This window comes from Hylobates moloch, unplaced genomic scaffold, assembly GCF_009828535.3.
Source record: "Hylobates moloch isolate HMO894 unplaced genomic scaffold, HMol_V3 SCAFFOLD_23, whole genome shotgun sequence".
NCBI classification, from domain to species: Eukaryota; Metazoa; Chordata; class Mammalia; order Primates; family Hylobatidae; genus Hylobates; species Hylobates moloch.
The window spans coordinates 14,693,206-14,710,569 of record NW_026652298.1 but is presented as its reverse complement, the minus strand read 5'-3'; positions in this window follow the sequence as shown (position 1 = coordinate 14,710,569).

Sequence of the window (17,364 nt, the reverse complement as noted above, 5' to 3'; positions counted from 1 at the left end):
TGTATAGTATTGCTTCTCTGTTAAGTCATTTCTAAATAGTGAAAAACTTAACTTTAGTCTTTACCAGGTTGAATTATCACAAATCCATAATTAGTAAAGTCTAATTTTCATACATTTATTTCGAATATATATAATTTTCATATAAAATATTTAACTGCTAAAGAGTCATCTCAATGACTCTTTGACATTTCACAATTTAAACAATTTAAGATTTTTCTCTACCTTTGGAAGTAGTTTAAACCTGAGGAGTAATTTTATCCATACTTTTTAAATTATATACTACAGTTTCTAATTTTGGAAAAATGAGAAAGGGAAAAAGGAAGAACAAGCAAAGATGAAAAGGAAAAAAGAAATCAAAATTCAAAGTGATGCCATAAGGCAGGCTGGAGGCCAAAGAACGGGTCCTGCAGGGATGGCCTGGTAATGAATGGAATGCATAGCCTGGAGGCAGCCTCTTCCTTATTATTACTCACAAATGACCTTTTTGTTCATCTAAAAAAACCAGCATTTGAAAGAGATCAGTATCCACAAATTAGTTATTTTGAACATGCAAACAAACCATAAAGATTATTTTCTAGACCCTGGCTTTCATTCCCAGTAGCTTAGAATAGAGAGATTCACTACAAACTATTGTACTTTTACTACATTGAAAGTAATGGCGGGTGTTGTGGCTCACACCTGTAATCCCAACACTTTGGGCGGCTAAGGTGAGAGAATCACCTGGGGTCAGGAGTTCAAGACCAGCCTGGCCAACATGGCAAAACCCCGTCTCTAATAAAAATACAAAATTAGCCATGGTGGTGCATATCTGTAATCTCAGCTACTCGGGAGGCTGAGGCAGGAGAAGAATCACCTGAGCCTGGGAGGTAGAGGTTGCAGTAAGCCGAGACTGCACCACTGCAGTCCAGCCTGGGCGATACAGTAAGACTCCGTCTCAAAAAAAAAACCAAACAAACAGAAAACAAACAACGACAACAACAAAAAACCTTAATTAATGGCAAAAACTGTGAATACTTTTGCACCGACCTAATAAAAGTACATTGACCTCAGATAATCTATAACAAATTTCTCAGTTCTAATAGGCTTTCCTGGTTTAACAGAAGCTTCTCATTACAAAATAATCATCATTAATAAAAACAAGAAAATTGTGCTTCAAAAGTCTCTTTCCTTTAATATCTCTTTTCCTACCTTTTATCTTTTCTTACCTTTTATCCTCTTGTAATAGTGCAATTTTTTTCTTGTTTCAAAAAATTTTTATAAGTAATGAAATAGGCTTATATGTTGCAGTTAGAGCTAAACACACAAGGCAGAATATGTAGTTTAAAGATATTTACAGCTTACCAGCCAGAACCACATGTAATAGGCAAAAGCTTTCATAAAATAAGTATGAATGTAAAATAGTTAGCTTTGGTTTCTGTTTATCATGTAGAAAAATTATAGGCCATTCCTTTGGCAATAATAGTACTAACAGAATGAAAAGGGAAGGAAGGAAGAAAGAAAGGAAGGGAGGGAGAGAGGGTAGGAGGAAGAGAAAGAAAAAAGAAAGGAAAAAGGAAAGGAAGGAAGGAAGAATGTTTTTATAAGATATATGCTCACACAATCTAAACAAATTCTTAAAGAAACATGACTACCTAGGTGCAAATTAAGTACTATCTTAAACTTCAGTCATTTTTTTTTTTTTTTTTTTATTTTTGTCCTTTTTTTTTTTTTTTTTTTTTTATACTTTAGGTTTTAGGGTACATGTGCACAATGTGCAGGTTTGTTACATATGTATCCATGTGCCATGTTGATTTCCTGCACCCATTAGCTCGTCATTTAAACTTCAGTCATTTTTAACCACTGTTTTACCAACCTTATTTTTTCTATTTTGATTTAAAGAAAATGCTATTTCCACACAGTGCTTCAAACAGCAGGAAATTCTCTCACAATAATCTCCTTTAAACTTGCTGCTCATACACATCAAAAGGGTTTAACTATCTATTTGTGCCCCAAAAGGATCTAGACTGCTTCCAAGCTGTGGGAGAGAACCCTACATTCTACTAGGGAAAATGTAACTCGTATTTGCCTATACTGTATGTTTCCTTTCCAAATTGGAAGTTTCTAAATAAGAAAACAAGGGGGAAAAAGCAGGATGATCAAGATGTCAATGAGACTTTCCATAGCTTGTAAAAACTCCATGATGGTTTCTTTCTAACTAGAAAAGATTTCGCAGGAAAAAGCACTCCTTTTTGTAAACTCTCTCCTCTTTCTACAGCATTGAAGCCCAATTTTGTATAAAAATTAATTTATATTGAATTTCTAAGCTCCTAGTTGTTTTTAAAATGGCTTCTCAAAGAAGCTTAGATCTTTTCCTGAGTGTTTAAAAATAGATTTGAACAGAAGTTTTAATAAAAAGCCAGTGTGGAGAAAAGCCAGTATTATCACAGAGCCCATTTTTGCAGGTGAACGTTGAGAGTATGTCAGAGTCAAGAATTACCAATGGTTCTAAAATCCAACCACAAGAATGCTCCTATCTAATTACACATGCCGCTCATGTCACTGGTTTTGACCTACCCCCTATCTCCGATCCCGGACAATTGATGTACAAGGTTCATTGATGTTTCACGCTTTGGTTACCTGTTTTTCCAAGCATTTTCAAAAATAAACATTCCGTATATGTGCTGAACTCTTCCTCAGTCTTGTGTTTTATCAGAAAAATAATCTTTAAATGCTTTTTGGCCAAGATAAAATATATTTGGTTCGATTTTGTGCCAGATATTTTTTTCTTAAGTTTGTAAGATCTTAGTGGACTTCTACTTCTGGAATGTAGTGTCTTAAAGGGTATGTGTGTGTGTGTGTGCACATGTGTGCGTGTGTGTGTTGTTTTTTAAGTAAACATTGAAACATGTAAGTGTTATTTTAAGTACATGTTTGAGAAAATTTCCCTCTCACAAATGTAGGTATGGGTGAGAATTTCATAGTCTTAGTGCTTCAATGATCCAAGTTTCCAAGCGCTCAAGGATTGCACCCCCGGGAAGCCCCAAAATTTTCCCTTAAGAGAGGCTGCTCCAGCGATTTCTAATGTCTTCACCGATCTTCCTTTAACAGTGAATCAATGAGTATTTCATGTGGTATCGAAGGGGACCATCCCTTTCTCCTCCATACTCAAGTACCTCACCCATGTCAACAACAGAAAAGAATGTTGTCTCTCTGTGAGAATAGTGCTCATTTGAATTGTGTGTTCTGTTAGCTTTTTGTGGTAAGAGAAAATCATTTCGACAATTCCATATGCTTATGCTGGAAAATGCGTCTCATCCCTGGTCTGTTATCTTCTTTTTGCATAGAGTGAGGTAAAGAAATGATTTATCTTCTCAACTGTATGCTCAGCATTGTCTCAGTAACTTCCCTTCCAGGCTCTCCATGGGATTTGAAAATTTATATTTCCTTGCTTTTGTTTGCTGATTGTTTAAAGGATTCTTATCTTCCTGTTTCAAGTTAAGTCTCAGAAGCTAGGATTTCCTTTAGTAACACTTTGTCCCCTAAACATTTTTTCGCTTTTCCTTGCATTTGTTGATACTCCATTTTACTTATTTTGTTTCTTTCTTTTTTCATGTGTATTTTAAGAAGGCATGGCTTTTCGGCCCTATCCACTGCCTTTTTTTCTTTTTCTATTTCCTTGGAATAGCAAACTATTGTTTCTCTCCCTTTCTCTTTCTGTCTCTTTCTCCCGTCTTTCTTTCATTGCTATTTAAAATGACCCAAAAGCTGAAGTCCAATACTCATCCCAAGGGCCCCGATTTTTTTGTTTCTAAAAGCACTACCAATCAGAACTTACATTCATACTGAATAGCTATTCTCAAATTAGAATCTTCTGTTGTCATCCACCTAGCTCAATTGTCCTTTGGGGTGTAAGCTTAGTTCTGCTCAGATGAAATAGAATATATGCCAGGGAGAACAAAAAAACAAAGACTCCCTCATTCTCTGGGTTCCCACCTATGTAATCATTAGCAAACAAGGACTCAGCACAACACCCCAGGTCTAGGACTCAGGTGTTTCATATCAAGATGCATGTGTGCGTGTGTGTGTAGTGGGGGGATAGATAATTTCTGTAAGAACAAAGAAAAATTGATGAATGTCATGGACAAAAGAAATAATATTGCAAGTTAAATTCAATTTTAATAAAACACAGCAGGCCGGGCGCGGTGGCTCACGCCTGTAATCCCAGCACTTTGGGAGGCCGAGGCAGGCGGATCACGAGGTCAGGAGATCGAGACCATCCTGGCTAACACAGTGAAACCCCGTCTCTACTAGAAATACAAAAAATTAGCCGGGCGAGGTGGCGGGCGCCTGTAGTCCCAGCTACTCGGGAGGCTGAGGCAGGAGAATGGCGTGAACCCGGGGGGCGGAGCCTGCAGTGAGCCGAGATCCCGCCATTGCACTCCAGCCTGGGCGACAGCCAGACTCTGTCTCAAAAAAAATAAATAATAAAAAAAAACACAGCAGAAGTTGTATTTGCAAGATATTTTCCAAGTTGCAGTTGATGGCTCATATTTTTAAAACAATATTTAATATAATAAAATTCCAAGTCAATAGAGGAATTGGAATAGTGCTTTGGAATTTGTACAATTAACTAAGTACAAATTTGGTTTGTAGTAGTTAATTTAGTTGGTGTTTTAAAGTTTTTCCCTTAAATAATACCTTAAAAAAAATTCAACTGATTCAAACATTACCCTACTAGAGAATCAGCAGCAGTAGAATAAAAATTTGTTGCCCTGAAACGTCTGGGACATTGTTTTATGAGATTATTTGTAGTATACAATAATGAGAAAAGATCAAAAAAAGGCTACCTAAAAAAGAGCGTTTTTAAAGTACAGCAAAGGTTTACGTGACTTCCCCTCATTTCAGAATTTCTAGCTTTCATGATTTTGTTGGATGTTTTCTATGCATACACTGTTAAGGCCTCATACCACAATCCAAACGTACCTTCAAAAGACAACAGGCACACCAGATGACCTCTCCCCGCCCCGGAACCCTCCCTGCAGGCACTTCAGTTCAGCTTCTCAAATGCTTCAAAGTGACAGAGAAAGTACACAACCGGCCTCCAGACATGTCCTATATCTAACATGGCCATGAAATTCATCAACGAATTCAGGCTAGTCTTCAGGATCATGTTAACATCTATCTCAGTATAATTCCAAGGAGATGTCTTTACCATTTATTTAGTCATGTCTTATCAGTGTTTGATTTTTTTCTTTTTTTTTTTTTTGCAGCATATAAAGTAAACCATTCTTTCTCAAAGTATGGCCTGCAGACCAGTAGCGCTGGGTATTACCTGGGAGTATGCTAGAAATGCAGAGTTGTAAGCCCCACTCCAGATCTACTGAACCTGCCTTTAAGATCTCCAAGTGATGCACATCAAAGTTTGAGAAGCACTGAGAGTCTCCTTACAACTTACACTGCTGTGCACATCTTCATGGACATATATTTCCCCTGCTTGGGGATGGTTTCATTGTATTCCATTCCCAGAAGTGAGATTATGAGTTCTGAGAATTTGCAGATTTGTATGCTTGCCACAATTTCAGGAGGGTACTTCAAGAGCCAGAGGGGTGGGTGTGGCCAAAGGCTATATAACCTGAAGATTGGTTCAGTTAGTGCCCCCTGTAGGGAGGGAATTATAATTGATCTGTTGGGGCCCTCTGCCTTTAAACATCTTGTAATTTGAAGAGCAAGCCTCGTATTCTCATCTGGAGGCAGGGCCAGAGAGGAAAATAACTTTCTGTTCCGTCTCCCTGCCCTGTAGACTCACAGAGCTTCTTGCAGTGCCCATCAGATTGCAAAGCTGACAACTCCTAAATATTCCAGATACAGGCCAGAAACTTCCTTAAATTACATGTCTAGAGAATTCATTCCTGACTTTCTCTGAGTCATGAAGAAAAAGAAATGCTTCTTTCGGGGGCCTTTAGATTCACCTTCCAAGCCACAGTAATTCTAGCTTTGTTCTGGCATCTATAACCCAAAGGATCACTGTGCTGCTTCCTTGATGGTTCCCTAAGTCTCCTTTCCTCCCCAGGAGCTGCAGATATTTTCTTCCACAGATAATATCCGCCCTGTAGGGGTCTGTGATTCCAGTGCTTATGCCATTCTCCTTGGGTTCCAACATGTTGTCCAGACTTTTCTCTGCTCCCGGCTGCTTTCAAAGCTGACCTGCTCTTCTCCTCCAGCATCTCCAGTTTTTCAGCTGGCTTCTCAGTTGCTGGTTTTTTTTGGTGGGGGACAATGCCACATTCTGAAGTTTATGACATGCTTTCTTGATAGTGATATTGTCCAGATCCTCAGTTTGTTTCTTAAGCCTCCCTGTCAAAGCTGCTGCACGTCAGGCCTGCTTATCTGTGTGGATGTCTGGAAGAGAGTCTGGCAACTTCATCCCGTTGGTTTTACCTTCATTCAGAGATGATTGCAAATGGCATCTGGTTGTCTTAAAATTACTGGAATATCAGTATCCATCCTGACAGACTTGACTAGATCACCTACATGCTTTTACAATTTCTTCTGAACAGATATTCTCCAATTAAGTTACTCTCTCCTTTCCATCAGTGACAGAGTTTAATGTTATCCCATATAGAAATAGAAGTATGCTTTCTCTCCCCTACTATTCCATATGGGATTCAACCTGTAAGTCGCCCTTTATGTTTAGGTAGATAACTGTTGTGTTAGAGCACGGTACTATAATAAGCACCATTTGGAACAGTTTGTGTAAGTGTGTGTGTGTGTGTGTGTGTGTGTGACAGAGAGAGAGAGAAACAGAGAGAGAGAGACAGAGAGACAGAGACAGAGAGAGAGAGACTACCTGACATTTACCTATAGTTCATTTTGCTCTGAGATAGGTGAAGTGAAGTAACTTGTCTCCAAAATGGCAGCCATCAAGTCCTTCCCTTCTTGTATTCCTTCTCCCATCGAGGGTAGAATTTATGCCTCCACTTCTTTGAGTCTGGGCTGGTCTGTGAATACCATGATAAATAGAATATAGAAGCTTATAGCTTCTTCATGGCTGTCTTAGAATTTTGACTCTGGGAAAATCCAGCCACAATATAAGAAATCAGACTTCCCTGAGACCACCATGCTGTGAAGAAGCCCAACATGGTCACATGGATAAGCCACATGAACAAAAATATGACCAATAAGCCCGCAGCCATCCCAGCCCACATGCCAGACATACAAGTGAAGAAACCTTTAAAGACTCCAGCCTCTGCCTCCATCCAGCTGCAATTATATGAGGGACCTCAGAAAAGAACCACTCAGCTGAGCCCTTAAGCCCCCAGAACCATGAAATATAATATTTTATTTTATTTTATTTTGAGACGGAGTCTTGATCTGTCACCCAGTTTGGAGTGTAGTGGTGCGATCTCAGCTCACTGCAACTTCTGCCTCCCAGGTTCAAGCAATTCTCCTGACTCAGCCTCTCGTGTAGCTGGGATTACAGGTGCTGGCCACCATGCATGGCTAATTTTTGTATTTTTAGTAGAGACGGGGTTTCACCATGTTGGTCAGGCTGGTCTTGAACTCCCGACCTTAGGTGATCCGCCTGCCTCAGCCTCCCAAAGTGCTGGGATTACAGGCATGAGCCACGGTGCCCAGCTGAAATATAATATTAAATTATTGCTGTAAACCATTAAGTTTTGGGTATGGTTTGGTGTACGTCAATAGATAACTGGAATACCAAGTATCTATTTTTTTTGTAAGAAAACCTTTCAGATCCAAGGTAGCAAAGCAATGGCATCTGTGACTGTGCCACAGGGTTGGAAGTTCTGCTTCTACTTGGCTTTAATAGATACGGCATGCTAAATTACTCTAGAAAGGGTAAAGTAGCTACTTTAATTTGCTATCCAGATGTGGCTTGGATGAGCTATTCTCCAGAGCTGGGTGATGGTGGACATCAGTTCAGTGCTAATAGATTAGCTATGTTCTAGTAATTTATTCTTGGAGAGTCTGACATTATGAACACTAACTGGGTATGAAAATAGGCAATAGTCATAGAAAGTTAGAGGAGGAAGGGGTCTTATAGAGGAAATCACCTAGTCCAGCTACCTATACATATTTTTTTAGATAAGCAGAAGTGCCCAGAGGTAAAGTGTCTTGCCCAGATCACAGAGTTGTTTTGTGGCAATGCCAGGAAAAAAATGCGGGTCTCCTGGACTAGGTGCAGCTCCTTCACCATGCCACTCTGCGTCTTGGACACTAAGGGAAGCCCTGAGGAAATTTGTATGCAATCCGGTTTTATTCTCCCTTTCATTTATTGTGTCTGTCCTATATACTATTGATCTGTACAATGGGACAAATACCTACCTCTTATGATTACTAGGAGCATTAAAGGAGATAGCTTATGGAAATATTTGGCAATTGCTATGTACTCAGTAAATGGTAAGTACCTTCTTTAAGAGCCTAGTAAAACAAATTCTTTGGAAAGCCATCTCAAGGGCCTTTAAATTTAAAGAATTTCCCTACAAACAATACCCTAGGTATGAGAAATTCATCACTGGGGAGGACTACAGAGGGGAATTCAACATCCATCCAAGTTCTAACCCAGACAAGTAGACATTTAAACGACCTGTGAGAAAAGAAAGGAGCGGGTTGTGGATAATTAGCACGAGCGCATGGAATAACTCACCATCCTGCAAAGGGAAACAGACAGGGCTGAGTCAGCTCTGGACATGAGAATTAGAAGACAGCAGGCCTGGATGTCTGGAGTTGCTTCTGTCAACTTTTTATAAAAATAAGTACCTCTAGCTGTCTGTCTGTCTGCTGAGGAGACGATCCATCACCCAGTCTGTGAAAGTAGCTTTCCTTGAGCCCATCTCTCCAGACTTCTGTTGTGGTTACATGTCTCACTGTGGTTATCCCCATGTCTGCTTCTCTGTCTCCCTTGTATCATATGTGCTGTGTGTGTAAAACTCTTTATGTGGAGTCTGGAAATGGTTTTTAATACATTCAGAGTAACAAGGCATAACCTCCACCTTTAATACCTGCTTCTGCCATTTCTCATCACCGGGGCTGCAAACACATGTGGGAAGCATCCGCCCGTGACGGCTCGGGGCCCCACCGTGCATGGAGAAGCAGATGGGGAGAAAAGGGAGCTATTGTACTGAACACCTGTTCAGCCATCAGGACCAAAAAACTGAAGTGTTCTAGAGGCCACGTGGTACAATGGACAGAGCACCGGTTGTGGACATGCTAAACAAGAGATGCCACAGGTGTAACTATCATGATTATTTTAAGTGATGAGCAGAAAAATAATTTTCACTAGTTTTCTGCGCACCAGATGGTAAAGTGAAGTTGTTTCAGGACTGTTGGGAGACGCCCTTGGAGTTAGATTGATAAGTTAGATTGATAAGTTCAAATTCCAACTCTGCTGCTGGTGGCTTCATGATTTGTGGTAAACTATGTAACTCTCAGCTACACTTTCCTCATGTGGAAAATGAGGGTGCTAATAATGCCTACTTTACAGGCAAGTTGTAGAGAAGATGACACGGGAATGGTGTAAGTAAAGTGCCTATCACCACCCGTGAGTATTGCAGATGCTCCATTAATTATAACCATTATTATGTTGGCAATGACTTTCAAACTAAAAGGGAAAATGCTGTGGAATGAATAAAATTAGTTTACTCATTTGGACCAATTCTTCAGCATCCCCACACCTATTAAATGAGGATAGCTTTGTCTGACGCACTCTCAGGTCTTGTGCATCTTAACATTAGCTCTAGCTGAGCTCCCTTTTCCCTGCAACATCAAGATGTCTCACTCCAGAAGATGTGAGGGACTTCAGGATTTTAGTCTGAGGGTCAGGATTGGTCTGAATCTGTTTATAAGACAAATGCAGAGCTTTTTGTACTTGGTGGAAAATTGTTTGAGCTCTTCCTCCAAGGGGCACATAATAAACAGCTGCTACTATTGTTTGTCCTTTAAAAATGTTATTGTTCTGTATAAAGAATAAAAAGGAATTTCTAGTCCTATGTGCTTTGCTAACAGTTTTGTAATGAGTATAATAGTGAATTGTGTTTATAGACTTGACTAATAACAATAAAAAAGAGAAACAACTGTTTCTTAAGTGCCTGCTATGTGCTAGACACTTCACAATCCTCCTCTGAGGTAGGTATGGCCATTTCCATCATACAAAGGAGAAATCCGAGGCAGGAGGTTAGGTATCTCACAGAAATCTCAGCTGGTGATTGGTGGAGTTGGTGTTTAAATGCACATCTGTCTGAGGCCTTGCTCTGTCCAGTCTACTTGACTTCCACCAGGCTCAGCACCATTTGCTTGACTTTAATGAGGACCCAGTAGAAACTGAGCCTCACAGTTTTCTCAGGCCGCTTAGATCCTAGAAACTGTCCTTGCTCTCTCTCATCTTCTGAGTGTCCCTGCTGCTTCCACCCTGGCTCCAGATGGTAGAAACTCTCTGTGCATGTGTCAGTTATTACAAGATGCTGTGTGTGAAACTTTTAATCAAGTATTTCAATGCCACATCTGGAAACAATAATCCAGATGTTATAAACCACTTTGGCCAGCGGTTGCCAGACTGCTGTCCAGGTGATGAGTACAGGACACCCCCCCTTCACATGTGGAAGATGATCTGGAGGGACTGAGAGCTGGGAAATTTTTAACTATTGTGCTGCCTCCCTCCCTGAAAAAGACATTAGAGACCTGAATCACACAGCTCCCAGACCGAGGGTGTCCTGGCCTCAGAAGAATGTCCAAGCTGAAGAATAATTGGCCCATTTTCTTCACAATCCCTAGAGTTGTACCGGAAACAGTGGTCGGGAGTGGACTGTGCACCTGCAACGCTATGGGCACTGCCCCCGACAGCCTGAATTTGGAGTTTGTTTATAGGTTGCTTTCTTCCCCCTCCCAAGCCTCTGTGGAGAAAGCTCTGAATCCCAGAGCAGATGGAATCAAATAAAGGGATGCCATGGAAAATAAAGGGATGGGGCAGTGCTTCTGACATGAGGTCCAGATTTTTGTGAGAATTATGACACCATCCAGAAGTGGTAGGGCTCCTGTGAACCACACAACTCCATTGTAAGAAAAAAATGACACAGGCAACTGATTCCTAATCAAATTTATGGTTTGCTCCATATCACCCAGGATTTTGGTTTTGAGCCCAGTGTTCATTGTTGCTATTAATTGCCAGTGGAGGCCAGTCTACTAATAGGGAAGCAACATGGCATTATGTAAAAAGGCTTAAAAAGTATGGATGTGCAATTTAAACTATCTGCATCCAAATCCATTTCCTTCAACCTGTGTGACCTGAGATAAGTTAACCTTAATGGAGACTAAGCTTTCTCCTTTAAAAAAAAAAAAAAAAGCAATGAAAATATTGCCCGGGCACGGTGGCTCACGCCTGTAATCCCAGCATTTTGGGAGGCTGAGGCAGGTGGATCACTTGAGGTCAGGAGTTCGAGACCAGCCTGGCCAACACAGTGAAACCCTGTCTCTACTAAAAATACAAAAATTAGCCAGGTGTGGTGGCAGGTGCCTGTAATCCCAGCTACTTGGGAGGCTGAGGCATGAGAATCACTTGAACCCAGGAGGCGGAGGTTGTTGTGAGCTGAGATTGTGCCACTGCACTCCAGCCTGGGCAACAGAGCGAGACTCCATCTCAAAATAAATAAATAAATAAAAAATATCAAACTTCATAGAAGGATTGTGAGGCTCTAAAGAGATGACGGATGTAATACACTTAGCACAATGTAAGCACTCAATAACGTCATTGTGGTGGTGGTAGCTGTTGATAAAAATTTGTTTTAAGAAAGCCTGATGTCTTCCTGTTAGCTAGAAGACCACTTCTCCACTTGGGGAATAGAAGGTGCTAGGGGTCACTGAACTATTGGTCATTTCCACCAGAGAAGGGAAAGACCAACTGGGAAGGACTGAGAGCTGTCTGATGCTGTTCACATGCACTCTAGCAGACTCCACTTGTAATCTGGCCCAACCAGCTTGATTGAAAAAGCCAGCCTCTCCACAGGAATTTCACACATGCAAATGAGAATTTTGATGGTCCTTGTAAAATAACCTCTAGTTTAGTCTGAACAGTCCCTGCCATTTGAGAGCCAAAGTCCCCAAGATGGGCCAAATTCACTGCACAATTGCTCTAGTCTGAACCCAGCCTCAGAGACCACAGAGGTAACAGTTTTCAATCTTCTAGTCCCAAGGATGCTCCCAGCATTGCTGCTGAATAAACTGGCCCTTTGGTTACTTCAGTGCAGAGTGAGCCAGACAACAGTTGGCCCTAGGAAACAAAAGTCAACCCACATTAGCACCCACCTTTTAATATTGTATTTTCAAGCAAAAATGTCAATGTAATGTTTAAGAATGAGAATCTTTTGGTTTATCAAGCAAGTAGGACCCTTTTAAAGCATACTCATTTGTAAATTTTTCTTGATACTTTCAAGATTTTGGCTCTCCTTTATATGCCTGTAATTATTTACTTACCTCCTTGAGAAGGATTTTTTTAAGGTTTTCAGGAGAGTGAAATAGTTGAGCTCTTGGAAATAGTTAAGTGTAGTTCTGCTTTGTTTTCTCCAGTACATCTGGATTATTTTAGCCCTAGGCAAAGATCCATTAGCATCACACAAAACTATGTTGTCTTCAAACTATATTTTTGACTAAAATTTTCACCTTAAAGAAAATGATGTTTATACTCTTTGATACAGAAAAGACTCATTCATACTCTGACTTTTTGGATGATCTCTTTGTATTTCCTTTCTGTCTTCCTCTCCCTCAAATGTGGGCCTGTCCCAAAGGTCTATGCCTGGTCTTCTTCCCCAATCTCTCCTCACTGCAGAGATTTTAGTCATCCATATTGTTTGACCTGTCACTTCTATTTAGGTGCTGTCTAAGGAGTAATGCTCAGAAAAAAAGTGAATGATCCCTACTTCAAAAGCATTGAGCTTGGGGAGCCCACAGGATGTCTAAATAGAAAAGTCCAACAGAAACATTTCCCCCAGTGCACACAAAGACACTGTTAAGTAAAAGCTTTATTCAGGTTTCTCTTGCCTGTAATCATGCCTTGAAAAAGCTCCTATTTTAATAAATCATGGGCCATATCTGTTTGACAGAGAAGCTGACGAAGCAGGTCTATTTTTCTTACGTCGTTTCTTTCTTTCTTTTTTCTTTTTTTGCCCTTGGGGTCTCTCATTTCTTGCTTCTGTTTATTCAAGTTTTATTTACAGTATCCTAATAAATCTCTATGTTGCAGGATCATATGGACATGTGGACAGTTTCAGGGGCTACCCAGGAGTATTGTAATGTTAGGAAGCAGATGGCAATGCTTTACTGTTGAGGACACAGGGATCTCACTGCATGATACTGAAGTCAAGTTTCTCTCACTTGACTTAAGGAAAGAGATTCAAATGGAGGACAAGAAGGAGTCTTACACAGATCCTGTCCAAACCACCACTGGGCTAGGAGCAGCAGAAAATGTCCATGCTATCCCTTCTTCAGCTGGGGAATAACACATAGAAAGCTACTTACTTCCATAATAAAAACGCATGTAAAAATTCTAATATTCAAATGCCCCTAAGTATCACCTGCCTACAGCTGTCAATGAGGTCACATCAGTATCAATTCCTTAACCTCCTTCTCAAAGCCTACCTATATTATTTCCAGGTGTCCCCAAGACTGTCCAGCCTGGGCTAATATTTTGATGTCATTCCATATGAATGTACATTTGATGCATATTGCTTTGTCATCTTCTTTTTCACTTGTAGTTTACTATGAACTTTCTCCAATGAGTTAGATATTTTTTCCATAACATGATTGTTTATGTTTATATCATATGGATAATTTGTTTAAACAGTCTTCTATTGTTGTATATTTATTTCCAATAAAAACAACTTTGTGGTGAATGTCTTTGCTTATACATCTTTGCATATATCTCAAATTATTGGCCTGAAATAAATCCTTGGGCATGAAATTGCTTGGCCATAGGTTATGCTAATTATAAGAAGTGCTATTATTGTAAATAAGTAATGATAAGGATATCAAATACTACTAAATATGGGTTAATGGGTAGCAGTTCCTCTGGAGAGAGCTTTTAAAAACAAAAGATACTTACAGCTTTTTAAAAAAATGCATCTTAAGGAACAAAAACCATACCAAATGTATCAGTACAATGGAACAATTTTGAATTTCGAAACCACTCTATAATCTGACATTTTTGCTTCCTAAAATTTAAATTGATACACTATTCAAATGTAGGAATTGTAAGCATCTATTTAAAGGACATTAATATATAAATTATTAGTGATATTCATCATCAATAAATCATGCAAGTATGAACAGGCATTCTGCACTTTATTTGAAAGCTCAGTACTTGAAGTTTCTTCATTCTCTAGTAGAGAGATTTTTAAGTTCTAGTGGTCTATAAAGGATTAAGTGGAATGTATGACTTGTATCCTTCGCTCGATTTTAAGAGAAAGGAGTTGTCACCAATATATTTTGACCAAATACCTTATTAAAGACACCACCAAGAATGGAGCTTGGAAGCAACAGTAGCCCAGCCGCCTCTAACAGCTCCATCATTCTGTACTTTAATAACTCACTGGCAGCATTATGAAGTAGTTTATGTTCCAGACTTTGCCTCCTGGTATCTAGATTTTTATAGGTGTTTTGATTGAGGTGTAGAGGAGGCATTTTTTTGGCCGCTGATTTCTATTCCAGATTGTGGGATGTGAATAATTTGGTAAATTAACATCAATGGGTTAGACTGTTCTTTGTTACCAAAGGCCCCTGGGCTGCCTGTTCCACTGGATGGTCACATTAATTTGCAGCCACAGGAGGATGGCTGCTGGGCACATACGCCCACGTTAAATTTCCTTTTGCAGGTTTTCTCCCTATTTTGGATATTCAGGTAGCCACTAAAGTCTGAGGCAGCTCTCTCTTGTGCATTCATAATTCTGGCTAAACCTAGGGCTTCCAAAACTAATATCAGGGAGGAAAGATCCAAACCTTGGTGCTTTTGTGGCTTTTTTTTTTTTTTTTCCTGAGGCCAGTTTTCAGCTATGTTTCCAATGATCAGTCTGTACTCCTAGTTATATACTAAATACATAAACTGTGTGTGCTACAAATGATGTTTTTCTAGCCTGTCCGTATAGCCTATTAAACCAGAGTTGGCAGTTTTCCATCCCTTAGGAGAAGCATTTGGCATAAATAATATTGTCATTTGGGAAGGCTAGACATGGTTTGAAGAAGTGACCTTGTATAAATATTGTCTGAGGTATGACTGAGGCTAAATTATATGACAGAGAGCTAGTATAGTCTGGGCTCTGGGCCCTCCTGGTAATGAAGTTGCTTCTTGTAGTAATGGAACCATCTGAATTGAAAATGTAATCAAATACATCAGAGGCTGTTAAAAGCACAAGAACCAGCTTATTTATGAGCCCCCAAGGTCCAGAGGATGAGAAAACGGTGCTGGAATTTCTTTGTTGTTCAAATGGCTTTGTCTTTTTAAAAGACAAGATGTCCTAGAAAGTGCCTTTTGTCCTTGCCACAGAACTTCCCTCTCAGTGTTGAGACTGCTGGTCAGGCCAAGAGTTTGTTGATTTCCCCGCCCACATGTGGGGTGAGCAGCTGGCACAGAGCAGAGTCTTGGATATTGCTGGGCTATTTGTGGTTGACCTGGTAATATCAGTAGCATAATACAGTCCCCCCAAAGACAGTTACTTTCCATTCCCTCTCTTAACACCCTAGTTTAGGATTTCATTTCCTCTTTTTTGGCCTGTGTTGTTCTACTGGCCTCCTAATTATTCAGAATTCCTTCCCTTCACTTTCTCTTCCTTCTACTGATTTGCTAGATTTGTCTTTCAAGAGCATGATTTTCATCAATCCATCTATGTATCCATTTGTTCAACAAATATTTGTTGAATGCCAACTGTATGTCAAGCACTTTGCTCCCTGCTATAATAAATAAAATTTACAGTCTAGTGAGGAAACAGATGTTTGACAAATAATCACACTCCTGGACATATAATTATAAGCAATTATAATCTTGCTTCTTGCCTACAGAAGACTCTTTTTCAATAACTCGCCTCCTTCTTCAGCACCTTCTTCAACCCCTTCTTCAGCACCCTCCTTCTCAGCCAACCCTGCTGAGGCGGAAGGGGAAAGTATTAAAGGTTCTATCACATCAAAGTTCCAGAGGGTGTTGCAGACCAGTTGAAGCTGGTAACTGGGAAGTGCTAATTATAAAATTATATATTAGGTATTAGCACTGGGGAAATTGTACAGGAGTTTATAAAGAAGACAGAGGAGTTGCCTGAAGCTAGGGAGTCTATGCCCTTGCCCAGAGAAGGGGCGAATTATTGAAAAAGAGTGTACCATAGGAAAGAAGCAAGATTCTTTGGTAGTGTGAAATAAAGGAATCTCATCTAGATTGAGGAGTCAGGAGAGGCTCCACCAAGGCAATGATAATTAAGTTGCAGTGTGAAGCATGAACAGGTCTCAACTTGGCAGAAAAGGGGCTGGGGAGGATAGACAGGGTTGGGTGGGTGGAGTGCTTTCCAATCAGAGGAAAGGCTGCAGCTGGGGGAAGTATGACGCCATTCGAGGAATGAAGAGACTGTCAGCATGGCTGGAAGTACAGAGAATGAGGGCCACACCGGGAAGGTTATGTAGCTCATGTTAAGAATTGAGGTCTATATTCTCAATTAACCATTAAAATAAGCCATTAAAAAGTGTTTAAGCAGGGCTGTGATTTGATCAGGTTTGCATTTTGAAAAGACAACTTGGGCTACAGTGGAGAGGATCAATTAGTAGGGGCCAAAGAGATCTGATAGGAGGATAACAGCAAAGCTGGGTGTCAGCAGTGGAAATGAGAAGTAGGCAGGTTTGAGCATTATTTATGTGGAGGAAAAAGCCACAGGGTTTGATGATAGATTGAACATGAGGAATAGGGCAGAGGTAATCATCAAGGAGAATTGCAAGATTCCAATTTGTACAACTGGATTGTTTGCACATTTACTAAGCAGGGGAATACTGAAAAAAGGAACTAAATTTTGGGAGAAAATAATGAGCAAAGCCTTGAAGCAGAAGCATGCTTGGTGTTTTCAAGGAAGAGCAAGGGGAGCATAGTAGCTGTTAAAGTCACAGAGGCATGATTGGAGAAGGAGGCAGAGTCTGTCTTGTAGGAGGACAAGCCCAAAATCAAGGAGACCAGTTGGGTGACAATAATCCAGATTACCATTAATTACCATAATCCAGATAGAAGATGGTAGTGGTGGCTTAGATCAAGGTGTTGGCTGAGAAGGTGGTGAGAAGTGGCTAGGTCCTGGATAGATTCTGAATATAGGACTGGCAGCATTTTCTGATGAATTGGTTTTAGTGAGAATGAAAGAC